The following is an 11,315-nucleotide window of genomic DNA, read 5'->3' as shown; positions in this document are numbered from 1 at the left end:
TTTATTATCTTCTGAAAATAATAAAAAAGTATAAATAATAAATTAATTTTTAATAAATAATAATATTTAATGTTTAATAAATAATAATAAATTATTATAAGTTGTAATTATTATAATATTTGAAAAGGATATAACTTAGGCTTATTGTAATTGGTTACTATATTTAGTTGGCGTTAGTTATTTCAGTTGATAAGAACTGTGTTTGTGTGTAGTGTGATACGTATTCAGCCTCCTAGTTCTTTGTGGTACGTACTCAGCTTTCTAATGTCTCAAGGTTATTAGTATATATAAGAGTAGAGTTTGCTTCTAGTCACTACAAGAAAAAAGGCCTATGGCCATGCTTTTTTTTTGCCATGCTTTTGTGAGGGTGGCAATTGAATATAGATTCAGCCTTTCAGCCTCGTTTTTTTTGCCACGCTTCAAAAGCGTGGCGAAAAGGGTCAATGGCCACGCTTTTGTAAGGGTGGCAGTTGAATAGAGATACGGCCACGTTTTTTTCTGCCACGCTTCAAAAGCGTGGCCATAGACAAAAACAGAGACGTTTTGAAAGCGTGGCAATAGGGTTTCACTACAGTAGCATTTATAAAGCGTGGCCATATCCTGGTGTTCTTTTGCCACGCTTTTAAAGCGTGGCCATATTCTGATGCTCTTTTGGCACGCTTTAAAAGCGTGGCCAAAAGATTTAAAAAAAAAACCCTAATAACCCGCCCCAAATCCAGTAACCTAAAACTTTGCCAACAGATTTTCACCCCTCATCGAGACTCTCTCACTCTCAACTCTTACACCGTCACTCTCATCGATTTATGGCAATCTCCCCTCGCTGCGCCATTTTGAGGATTTGAGGAGAAGAGCTCAGATCTCCACCCTCGCTGTGCCATTTTGAGGATTTGATGGTGACTCCCTTGGCGCTCACCGTCTGTCACGGAGGGAGTGCCGGAGCTGTCACGGAGGGAGCGCCGGAGCTTCTCCTGAAAGAGAAGGATTCAGAAGGCGGCGAAGGTGGAAACGAACAAGGACAACAAGGGAAGGCATCAGAGGTAGAAGAACGAGCTAGCGAATCGCCTTACGAAACTGAGTCACAGCACGGCATGATGAAGAGTTCAGATAAACCTCTGAAGGGGTCGAATTTAGGAACCCTAGCTGTTGAATCACCTATTGTGAACAATTGGAGTGATGGTACAGTTTGGTTTCAATGAGTATTTGCATTTTTTTAGTCTTCAAAAATTTAAATGAGTGATTTCTTTGTGGTGAAATGGTCCAGTTGGGGAGCCCCGCTACGTCGAATATGGATGTCAAAGCTGAAAGTAAGGTTAGAGCATTTCCATGATAACTTGTTACTATTTTTATTATGTTTCTTAAATTGAGATTTTAAGTATTATTTTGCTGTGATCGTTTTAAATTTTGTGGGAATCTCACTCTTCGTGTTCATCTGCTTGAAGTTGTAAATTGTACTTGTACATATGTGATACGTGAGAAGGGCTGGTTGTGGTTATGGTTAGAATTTTCTGAGCTGCCTGATTTTGGGTTGTTCTTATCTTTCTTAATGTTGAGTGTATAGTCTGAGCTGCCTGATTTAGGGCTGCCTGGTTTTGTTTATTGTGCTGTTTTGGTGTTAAATTCTGGACTTATGATTGCTGTTTATTGTATTTTTTCATTGTCCAAAATAGATGCTGTGAAAGTGTTACTGTTTCATTAATTTTTCTTGGTTTGTTGTTGCTGAGTGCTGCTCAGCTTGTTTCTTGGTCCATATTAATTTATCAGCCGAGGATAAACTGAATTCAACATGGAGAAAGGCTTTCATGAAGGCATATAAGTCTATGGACAAAGAGCTCTGAATTTGGACAGCTTTTGTAGTGGGAGCACGGCTGTCACTATAGTGAAGAAGGTAACACATTGGAAAAAGAAATAAAAAGAGAATCTAGCTATGGTTTCTGATTCCATTATGGTTTTCTCAGTTTCTTCTCGTACCAGGGCTCAAATTTGTTCATGGGATATATCAGGGATTCTCGAGCAGTGATGGGATCCAAGGACTTGAAATCTTTGACTAATTCTAGTGCTTATTGTAAGGCAGAGAGTGGTTGGCACAAGGAAGATGAAATACTTGATGACGGTTGGGTTCAGAAAAGTAGAAAGAAAGAGCCAGCTACCTCGCATCTCGATGGACTGAATTGGGAGGTGCTTGTTGTCAATGAGTCAAATGTCAATGCCTTTTGGCTACCTGATGGTAAGATTGTTGTATACACCAGATTGTTAGAGCATTTTAAAAGTGATGCTGAGATTGCCACTGTAATTGGTTATCTATAAGAGTGGACTTTGACTAGAGATAAGAGACTAGTCTTTGTTTTCTACCGTGGTATTGAAGTAAAGTGACACTGACTATGTAAATTAGCATAGATCTCTCTCTGGCTAGTGGCTAGTTCTTTACCCAGTTTAACTGGTTGTTCTTTAAATATCATAGCAGAATATTTTTGGTTATGTGATAGGTTGACAACCTGCGAAAGCATGTTAAGACAAGCGATGTTTCTAATGGAATTGAACTAGTCATTGTTTCCCCTTGTTAAGGTATATCTTCTATTTAATTTAGAATTCACTTCAGGATTGAACTAATCTCATTGTGTCAAGATCTGTTACCTCATCCCATTAAAATTTTATGTTATGCGTGAGCGAGGTCTTAAAGATTAACTGAACAATACAAGATAATTTGATTGCTACCAATATTAGTTGAGCAAAGATGTGATTTGATATAAGTATATGGGAAGTCCACTACAAAACAGCAACTGGATCTTTTTTCAAATCTACAATTTTAGCTATTGTACAAAAATGTTGCAACTGTCAAGTTTTTGTTAAAATTTGATAATGTTCTATAAATAAGGTTGAAAATGGGAGAATCATTAGAAAACCATCAAATGGTATTTTGTGAACAGGTAATTCCTACCTATATATTGATACTAAGTAATGTTCTTTAATTTGGATTATGTCCTTTTAGCATGCAGTATATATTGTAGACAAGTATTTTCTTAGAGTTGTTCTGATTGTTCCACAGAAAAAATGCTTTGCATATTAGTAAACAAACCAGAGTCTTTTTCTCTTTCTTTCCTTAGTGAGGGTATACCTCAAGTACAAAGTGATATTTGCAGGACCATGCAAACAACAATTGGGGGTTTTGGTGGTAAAGCATATACTGATGGGATTACTGCGCCTCCTCTGATGAATGATAATGTTGGAGATAGTGGTCGTCCTGCAATTTCTAGTCTGAATTGCCCACCATTTATAGCAATAGAGCAGTGTCGAGACATTTGGTATGTAATGAGAGGACATTTATTACACATTGAACCTGCAATATACTTTTACCTCCCCTTCTTTAATTTCATGTAGTTTTTGTGTAACGCTTCTGTGCTTCATTCTTGTAACTCAGGGAGTTCATCCTTGTGATAAGAGAAGAAGCATCACTGAGTATCGGAATATGTTTTCAGCTATTGATTTTTCACTGTTAGGTGATTTATTTTGTTTGGCTGATGTTATGGACTAGCGTGTACTAAATTTTGTTAGGAGACACTTCTTGCAATATGTTGGTTGAAATTTGATTAGTTGACTGAAATTCATGTTTGGTAATTTAGATAGAAAGTGATGAGGACATTTTGTGGAAACCTGACATTAGAGAGACGAATGAAGAAGTTGTTGCCAGGGGACTGAAGTTTTTTGAATGGTGAGTGCTATTAAGTAATCAATGTTCCATGTCAACATATATGACCAAAAGAAGAATCTCTATATACAAAATTAGGGAACGCAAAACTACATTAGAAGCTTCATATTACTATGTTTGTGCATTAAGCTGAACGTTTTATAATTGGTTGGATCACCAAATGTTTACCATTTTGCACTTACTGTAATAATTGTCAATACTCTCAGATGTATACTAGTAGTTTAGACCAAAAAAAGTGGATCTTTAGCTATAGGTAGACTAGAACTAAATATATGACATTTTTGCCCTGTATTTGGTGTAGGTTATGGAATCGTAAAGAGAAAGAGATAGCTGTTGTTTCTCACAGCGGTTTTCCGTTTAATGCCTGACGAGAGCCAAATTGCATAGGTTAGGAATTTTCCATCAAAATAGTAGTGGCGTTGTGAGTATAGCCCTATCCCAACAAATTAACCATCAATCAAATGTTATCATAATACAAAACAAATTATAATCGAGAGTATTTAGCTCCCGGGTCGTTCTCCCTAGGAATGCAAATGAAATGTTACGCTTTCGGTTGTTAAAAGGGGCAAAAGGGGTTTTGCAATCAAAGAACAAAAGATTAAAGAAACTAATGGTGCAGTATTTATAACCCACAAACTAACCGGCAAGTGCACCGGGTCGTACCAAGTAATACCTCAGGTGAGTGAGGGTCGATCCCACGAGGATTGAAGGACTAAGCAACAGTGGTTGATTAATTTACTTATTTAGGCAAACAGAAAGTAGTACTTGAGAGTTTAAAGACATTAAACAATATAAAGAATATTAAAGAAAGGCAAGTAAATACATTGGGAATAAAGTATGGAGAAACAGTTAAGGCTTCAGAGTTATCTATTTTCCGGATTGACTTTTCTTATTAATTTATTTTAATCATGTAAGATTTAATTCATGGCAAACTATATGTGACTAGACCCTAATTCTTTAGACCTTCCTAGTCTCCTCTAAAATTCATCAACAGTCAATTCCTTGGTCAATTAATTCCAATTAGGGGGTGAAGTTCAATTCTAGTTATATGCCACAGAAATCCTAATTACCCAAATATAAAAGGATTATATGCCACGTATCCCACTACATTCAGATAAACTAGAAATTTAAGAGAAGTTGTTTTCAAGCTGTTGTTCAAGTAAAGAGCTTTTCCAAGTTATACAAGAACTCAATTAGAAAGAGGGTCATACTTCCGTTCCACCCAAATTCATAAAATAAAGAACGAAAATAATTCTTAAATATAAATCAATACATGAATTAAAATAGAAAAATAATAAAATCAATCCATACAATAGAAAGAGCTCCTAACCTTAACAGTGGAGGATTAGTTGCTCATGGCAAAGAGAATAAGGATTCTGATAAAATGTATATTTGTAGTTTGAGTGGAATAATGTTGTGTTGGAATCCCCTGTTGGAATCCATTTTTATATCTAATCCTAATTAATTTAAAATCTATCTTCTAAAACTAAAATAATATCTTTTCCTATTTTAAAATTAAAGTTTTAATCAGAATTAATTAAAGCAATCAGCATGTCTTCAATTGATGGATGGGGCCCACTTGCTTCGTAGAGTCCACGCCTAACTTGGAGTGGGCATAACCACTCTTGTGTGAATCCACCTTGAGTCTCTGCTATTCCCTGGCTCTAGTCTGTGTTTTTGGGCCAAAAACTGGGTCGAAACTTGGCTTGAAATCGCCCTCAGCATTTTCTGTGAATTCTGCATGTCACGCATGTCACGCGTACGCGTCAGTCACGCGTACGCGTCAGTCACGCGTACGCGTCGATGGTCTTCTTCGCGTGTCACACGTATGTGTCTGGTATGGGCACGTGTCGCTGAGCAATTTCGCTTTTCACACGTACAAGTCAGGTATGCGCACGCGTTGCCATGGAGATCTCCAAATCATGCATACGTGTTAGGCACGCGCACGCGTTGCTCCTCGCTGGTCAGCTCCTTGGTTTCTTCTCTTTCTCTGCAGAAACTCCATCAAATCCATCCGAATGCTACCTTAAATAAACAGAAATGCACAATACTCAAAGTAGCATCCATAGTGGCTAAAAGATAATTAATTCTTGATAAAACTTAACAAATTAAATGCAAATTCACTAGGAAAAGATAGGAAAGATGCTCACGCATCACAACACCAAACTTGAATTGTTGCTTGTCCTCAAGCAACTAAACTAATATAAGCTTAGAATGTGAATTTGCATGAAAATGAGAGTTCGATTAAGCTCATGTCTCTTCTTATAGTGGGGTTTACAACTGCAATCTTGAATAGTTTTGGCATCTCACTCTCCTTTGAATAAGAAGAATGTTACTGTCATTCGGAATTAGAATCCGGATAATATTATGAATTCTCTAATCTTTTGTACCTCAATTTAATCCTTGAACACAGCAATTTTTCTTTTCTTTGTTGCTTTTCACCTTGAGCCTAGCCGTGACTTTAAATGTTTTGTCTCAAGTTTTACTTGACACAGAAACACCACAAGCACTTAACTGGGGAACTCTTTTGAAGTTCTAATTTTTCTTTCACTTACTTCCAGACAGTGGTGCTCAAAGCCTTTGGCATACTCTTGTTGATTGCAATTGATCTTGACTCTAAATGTTTTGTCTCAAGGATTACTTGACACAAGAACACCACAAGCATGTAACTAGGGAAACAACTCTTTGAGCTTTTAATCATGTCTGACCTCCCTAGTCATTGATGCTCAGAGCCTTGGACCTGGTTTTTTTTTTCAATGCTGTTTCTTTTGCTTCAAGGATTAAACTTTTACTTATTTCAGAGAAGTCATAATAATTCTCTAGATCCCTGTTCCTTGTACATCAACATTCTTTGATTCAAATTTAAATATGCACTGTTCATTTGATGCATTCCGAATCACAGAAAATACCACCACATTTGAATAAATGAGACTTTTCTAGAAATTACACTTAAATTCTCATGCAATATATCACTTCTTTTTCTTTTTCTTTTTAGATTCAAGTTCAGTGAACGATACATGAGACAAATAACAGAATAAAACTAATTCTAAGAACTGAAAGTACTAATGATCATGCAGGAAAAACAACAGAAAATTGAAAACAACAAAAAAAGAATGGAAGAGAAGTAGAATGAAAGGAACTCAACCACCTTAGTTATGCTGGTGGCCATCTCATTCCTCCATGAAGAACATTCATCTTCCTTTGGTGCTATTAAAATAAATAGAGAAGCCATAAGTGTAGCGACAACACCAAACTTAAAGGTTTGCTTGTCCTCAAGCAAAGAAGAACTGAAAACAAAAACAAATATTATGAGGAAAGAAGAATAAAAGGATAAAAGAATAAGAGAGAATTAGGATTGGGGGGTGGATGATTTGAAATCAGGTGCTGAGGGGTTTAATTTAGGCGTCGCATGCGACGCGTACGCGTAAGGCACGCGTACGCGTGGATCGCGCGGATTTCAAGTGACACGTACGCGTCTGGCATGCGTATGCGTGGATTTGGTTTGTGCGAATCGCGCAAAGGTGGCCACGCGCACCCATAACTCTCTGCTCGCATGGGTTAGAAATCAACATTTTCAAATGACGCGTGCGCGTCATGTACGCGCACGCGTGGATGGCCATTTGGGGAAAGGACGCGCACGCGTCAGGGACGCGTACGCGTGATCAACTTTGTGCGTCTAGCACACTTCCAGCCCTAAGCCATCACAACTCTCTGCCCAAACACTCATTGACGCCGATTTTCAGGGTCACGCGTACGTGTCAAGGACGCACACGCGTGGGTGACCATTTGCGCAAACGTCGCGCATGCGTGATGCAGCTTATGCGCCCAGCATAGTTCTAGCCCCACTCCTGCTCAACTCTCTGGCCAAGTTTATTTTTCATGCACACACGTATGACGCGTACGGGTCAGTGACTCTTGCGCGTCGTGTGCTCGTTTTTTTTGAATTATGTGTGTGTCGCCTGAAGTGTTCGGTTCCTGTTATGAAATAGCTGCATGATCAGAAAAATAGTAAAAACTCCATAAAAATCAAACAAGTAAGAAAACTACTACTACAAAAAATAACTAAGGATACGAAATTATCGGGTTGCCTCCCGACAAGTGCTTCTTTAACATCAATAGTTTGACGGTCAGTTCTGCTAATTCAGTAGATGAGCGGACCTCTGGCGATCGATCTCACCTCCAAGATAGTGCTTCAACCTCTGGCCATTTACTGTAAATTTCCTGTCAGAATTCTCTTCCTGTATTTCTACATAACCATATGGTGAAGCTCTAGTAACCACAAACGGTCTTGACCACTGGGATTTCAGCTTCCCGGGAAAGAGTTTGAGCCTTTAATTATACAGAAGCACTCTCTGTCCTGGCTCAAAGACTCTGATGGCAATCTTCTTGTCATGCAGTAACTTGGTTCTCTCCTTATAGAGCTTGGCATTCTCATAAGCTGAATATCTGAATTCATCAAGCTCATTCAACTGAAGCATTCGCTTGATTCCTATAGCTTCTGAATCAAGATTCAGATATCGGATTGCCCAGTAAGCTTTATGCTCTAACTCAACTGGCAAGTGACAGACTTTGCCATAGACCAATTGACAAGGGGACATGCCAATAGGAGTCTTGTAAGCTGTCCGGTATGCCCAGAGAGCATCATCAAGCTTCCTAGACCTGTCCTTTTTTGAAACACTGACGGTCTTCTCTAGAATCCGCTTGAGTTTCCTGTTGGAAACTTCAACCTGTCCACTTGTCTGAGGGTGATAGGGGGTTACCACTTTATGATGGACTCCATATCTCTGCAGAAGAGAGTCCAGCTGTCTGTTACAGAAGTGGCTTCCACCGTCACTAATGAGTGTCCTTGGGACACCAAACCGGCTAAAGATATATCTCTGAAGAAAACTCATTACCACCTTGGCATCATTAGTAGGCAGAGCCACAACTTCCACCCATTTGGACACATAGTCTACTACCACTAGAATATAGTTGTTTGAATGTGAGGGTGGGAAAGGTCCCATGAAATCAATACCCCACACACCAAATAACTCAACCTCAAGAATTCCCTTCTGTGGCATTTCATGGTTGGCAGGGAGATTTGTGACTTTTTCACATCTGTCACAGTGCTTCACAGATGCTCTTGAGTCTCTGAAGAGATTCGGCCAGTAAAACCCGCTCTGAAGGACCTTTGTAGCTGTCTTTTTACCACCAAAGTGGCCTCCATATTCAGAACCATGACAGTGCCAAAGAATCTGCTATTTTTCTTCATCTGGGACACATCTCTGGATGATACCATCGGAATACCTCTTAAAAAGGTATGGTTCCTCCCAAATGTAGAACTTTGCATCAGTTAATAGCATCTTCACTTGTTGCCTACTGATGCGTGAGCATCTTTTCTATCTTTTCCTAGTAAATTTGCATGTAATTTGTTGAGTTTAATCATGAATTCATTATCTTTTAGCCACTATGGATGCTACTTTGAGTCTTGTGTATTTTTGTTTATTTTAGGTAACATTCGGATGGATTTGATGGAGTTTCTGCAGAGAAAGAGAAGAAACCAAGGAGCTGACCAGCGAGGAGCGACGCGTATGCGTGCCTGTCACGTACGCGTGATTCTGAGCTGTCCATGGCGACGCGAGCGCGTACCTGATGCGTATGCGTGACACGCGAAGAAGACCATCGACGCGTACGCGTGACTGACGCGTACGCCTGACATGCGCGACATGCAGAAAACACAGAAAATGCTTGGGGCGATTTCAGGCCGAGTTTCGACCCATTTTTCCGCCCAGAAACACAGACTAGAGCCAGGGGATAGCAGAGACTCAAGGGAGATTCACACAAAAATGGTTATGCCCACTCCAAGTTAGAGGTAGACCCTACGAAGCAAGTGGTCCCTGATAAACCACTATTTTATGGTTTATATTGTGTTTAATTGTGTGGTTTTATCATGATCCTGACCCACTTATTCATTAAAATAGCATGCAATTATATTTCTTTTCTGAAATTATTACATGAGTGAAAACTGCTTCCTAGAGACTTTTAATTGTACATTTTACTTCTCCTTTATTCCATTCGATGCCGTGATCTGTGTGTTAAGCATTTCAGGCTTTATAGGGTAAGAATGAGTTGGAGATTGGAAAGGAAGCTAGCAAAAATAGAAGGAACACAAGAAATTGAGGAGATGACCAGCGAGAAGCGACGCGGCCGCATGGGCGACGCAACCGCGCGGAGAAGATCAAATCGCAGTGACGCGGCTGCATAGATGACGCAACCGCGCGAAATGGAAAAGTACGAGCGACACGGAGGCGTAGACGACGCGTCCGCGTGGCAAAGCAGAAACGCGAATGACGCGTCCGCATGAGCGACGTGATCGCGTGACCTGCGCGATCTTCATAATTTACAGATTCGCTGGGCGCGATTTTGGGCCCTATTTTGACACAGTTTTTGGCCCGGAACAGCAGACTAGAGCCAGAGATCATGCAGAAACCAAAGACAACATTCATTCTACACAGTATTTAGTTTTAGATCTAGTTTTGCTCCTCCTCTAGGTTTTCTCTCTACACATTCATAGTTCTTAGGATTTTAGTTTTCTCTTACTTTTTTGGCATTGGGACACTGAGAAGAGTTATTACCTCATCAAGACTTCGTCATTCTAGTTCGTTTTCTTTACTTGGTTTAATCTTCCATGTTCCTTGCTTTGTTTAATTTTACTATTGGAATATTCTTAGGATTATTTAATACAAGGATCACTTTTATTTTTAATTGACTATTTTAACTTTATTTACAATGTCTTTCTTTAATTCCTTTTTATATGCTATGAATTTTACATTCACAATGAGCGAGTAGTTCCCTAACTTGATGGGGGATTGATTGAAAGGAACCCTTGAGTTGGAAGGCTTGAAAGAAAAATTGCAATTGGGTTTATGGTTGGATTGCCTCCTAATCACTAACACCAATCCCTTTTTATTAAGTGGATTGCAACTTGTGAACGGACATAGCATTCCAACTTGTTTGACTTTCCTTCACCTAGCGAAGGATAACTAAACAAGATAACCTTTAATTGTCAATTAATCCTGAAATTCATTCCAACAATAATAGGGATTCCAACTAATCAATTCCCAGTCAAGGCTTTTATTTACATTATTCAAATTTACCAATTTAATTTCCTGTTTGCCCAATTCAAACCTTTTTTGAAAACCTCTGATTAATAAAATAGCACACTTTTCTGCGACTCGTTGGGAGACGACCTGGGATTCATACTCCCAGTATTTTAAATTCAATTTTCTGTGACACCTTTCTAAATTGAGGAGCAGATTTCTGGCAAGTTAAGAACTATACTTACAACGTAAATGTTTTAACAATTTTTAATTTGCCAATTTCTGCACACCATCAATTTTTGGCGCCGTTGCCGGAGAGTTGCAATAGAGTGCTAAAGTTATTAATTAGAATTTATTTATTTGCATTTTATTTTATTTTGCTACTATGAGCTGCCTGTTTCTTTCGTCAAATGACGCGTTCACTTCCTAATCCGCGCTTGCTAATATTCGATCCTGAAATTGAAAGGACTATTTTACGAATAAGGCGAGCTCGGCGTCGGTTAGTCCTCTCTGAGGGTGGATCTGAAAGTGAA

General features: G+C 39.0%; 1 long non-coding RNA gene across 8 annotated transcripts; it reads left to right on the top strand.

Annotated features, from left to right (window-relative positions):
- Window positions 1-260: 260 nt before the first annotated feature.
- Window positions 261-10,291, top strand: LOC107609178 (uncharacterized). 8 transcript variants are annotated; one of them, XR_015902390.1, is made up of 7 exons: window positions 261-1,176; window positions 1,262-1,309; window positions 1,732-2,562; window positions 3,138-3,299; window positions 3,416-3,494; window positions 3,618-3,706; window positions 4,005-4,046. It is a non-coding gene; the product is annotated as an uncharacterized LOC107609178 (long non-coding RNA). The 8 variants fall into 8 exon arrangements; XR_015902388.1 differs by lacking the exon at window positions 4,005-4,046 and adding an exon at window positions 9,194-10,291 and having other exon boundaries at window positions 3,138-3,494; XR_015902391.1 differs by lacking the exon at window positions 3,416-3,494.
- Window positions 10,292-11,315: the final 1,024 nt, after the last annotated feature.

This window comes from Arachis ipaensis, chromosome B1 (genome assembly GCF_059453495.1).
Source record: "Arachis ipaensis isolate K30076 ecotype BB chromosome B1, ASM5945349v1, whole genome shotgun sequence".
In the NCBI taxonomy this organism is placed as follows: domain Eukaryota; kingdom Viridiplantae; phylum Streptophyta; class Magnoliopsida; order Fabales; family Fabaceae; genus Arachis; species Arachis ipaensis.
The sequence above is the reverse complement of the archived record's forward strand: the minus strand, read 5'-3'. Positions and strand labels throughout refer to the sequence as shown.